The following is a 2,408-nucleotide window of genomic DNA, read 5'->3' as shown; positions in this document are numbered from 1 at the left end:
AGACCAGGATAGCCTCAAACTCAGGCCAATCTACTTGCCTCAGCCTTCCAAGTTCTGGGATAAGAGGAATGAGCCACCATAAAGGACAAAATGAGACATCTTCTTGAGTGTCCTCTTTCCAAGTATTCACTGATGCTACTAAGAGAAAGAATTGAAAAGTTGTATTTTGTTCAAATTTAAAACGCTACTTTTGCAGAAGATACTGATAAAAGAATGAGAACAAAAAGCTACATAGATGGGGAAAAAAAGATTTGCAGAGGCCACATCCGATAAAGGGCTAGTTTACAGACTGTGTGAAGAACACATGTCACAAAATGTAAAAGCAAAGTGGGCCAAGGACCTGAATAGATTCCTCAACAAAGAAAATCCTTGGTGAGAAACCTACTCAAGAAGAGGGCTATCCCAGAACTCACTCTGTAGACCAGGCTGGCCTCAAACTCACAGAGATCCACCTGCCTCTGCTTCCTGAGTACTGAGATTAAAGACACACGGCACACTGCCTGGCTAGAGGTTTTGTTGTTGTTGTTTTTCCCTCTATGTGGCATCAGGGAGCCATGAGTTCTAGAACATAGGATGCCTCACGTATTTAAAGAGCGTGCAGCACAGCGCTGTTCTCTGTTGTTTGGGCAAAGGATGTTGTGTATGGATTGAGACAGGGTCTAACTCTGTTTCCCAGGCTAGCTCAGAACTCATTGCATAGCTACAGAAGGTTCAGAGTCCAGGCAACCTTTCTGCCCAGCACTCCCAACCCTCTTGCTGAAACCGTAAACATGAGCTACCACACCCAGCTCATAACTGTCTTCAAGTGCATAATCCAGAAGTTCAAATGCATTCACCCTGTGTGTACATCATCACATGCAACTGAAACTCAATGATTCTCCGTTTTCTCCTCTTGTAAGGTGTGGCAGTCACCTTTCTCTTTCTGTTTCTATGAATGTGGCTATTCCCGTGCCATTCAGTGGAACTATATATACATGGTTTGTTTTGTCATGATGGCCTTACTTCATTATAAGGTCCTCAAGTTTCATTTGTAACAGGTGACAAGATTTCTCATGTCTATATCTATAGAGAGAGACAGGGCTTCACGATGTAGCTCTGGGTATCCTAGAACTCAGTTTATAGCTCTGGCTATCCCAGAACTCACTCTATAGACCAGGCTGGCCTCAAACTCACAGGGCTCCACCTTCCTCTGCCTCCTGAGTACTAGGATTAAAGACATGCGCCTCCATGTCTGGCTAGAGGTTTTTTTTTTTTTTAACTTAAAAAGGATTGTTAGGGCCTGGAATGTGACTCAGTGGTAGAATGCTTGGTTCCCATTCACAGAATTCTAAGTACAACCCCCCTGCTGAATCACTGACAAAGAAAGGTACTTCTGTGGCCTGGGTAAGTGTCATCTAGGTCTGTGTGCCACCAGTCTGCCGAAAGGGGAACTTGTGGGAGGAAGTTAGGTCATAGGAGGAGTAACCTTGAAAGGGACATTTGGACACCAGCTCCTTGGTCTCCCTCTGTTGCTCCCCAGTCACAGGGAAGGTGAGCACTTTACCCAGAATATTCTCCCACCATAGTGGGCTGCTCCACCACAGGCTAGCCAGAAATTCATTCTAGAGTCCAGGCCGCCCTTCATTGCTCCTGCCTGTGCTTCTTAAATGCTAGATCTATCGGCGTGTACCACTACACTCTGCTAGTCAAGACTTTTTAACTGAGAAATCCAACTCGGAATTAGTCCCACACATACATTAATACACACACATAAATATTTATGCCACTGCTGCTCTTTGTAACAGGGAAAACGGCAAGCAACCTGCAGAGGAAAGAGATGACTTTGAAGTTTCCCTTCTACGACATACTACCCAGACCTAACATGTTTGCTTAGCTGGGCTTGGAGGCATATGCCTCCGGTACAGTGGCTGAGTCAGGAAGAACACTGAGGCTCAGGAGTTCAAAGCCAGCCTGAGCAGGATAGAGAGGCCCCGTATTAAAAGCAAAACAAAATCCAAACCCAAGCAGCGCGTACTTAAGAAAGATATTTATGTCCTATTTAGTGAGGGAAGCAGTCTGAAGGGGTATGTGTCTACACATACACACACACAGAGTGAGATTGCACTTGGGTAAATGTGGGTTAGATGTATTGGTTAGGATATTTTTGGTTGCAGAGAAGTCATTTGGGTTTAAGACTGGTGGGAACATCCTAATCCGGAGACCCGACTTGGTTTCTGTGAGGCAGGGTCTCTCGCTGAACCTGGAGTATGTACTTTTTTAAGTCTTTCAGTAGACTGACAGATGGCAGCCCAGAGAGCCTCCTGTCCGCTCCCACACCACGAGGAGTCTCAAGACTGCTGCAAAGCACACACCTGAGTAGCTACACACACACACACACACACACACACAGCTCCACACACACACACAGC

Source organism: Microtus ochrogaster, chromosome 17, assembly GCF_000317375.1.
Source record: "Microtus ochrogaster isolate Prairie Vole_2 chromosome 17, MicOch1.0, whole genome shotgun sequence".
Lineage (NCBI taxonomy): Eukaryota > Metazoa > Chordata > Mammalia > Rodentia > Cricetidae > Microtus > Microtus ochrogaster.
The sequence above is the reverse complement of the archived record's forward strand: the minus strand, read 5'-3'. Positions refer to the sequence as shown.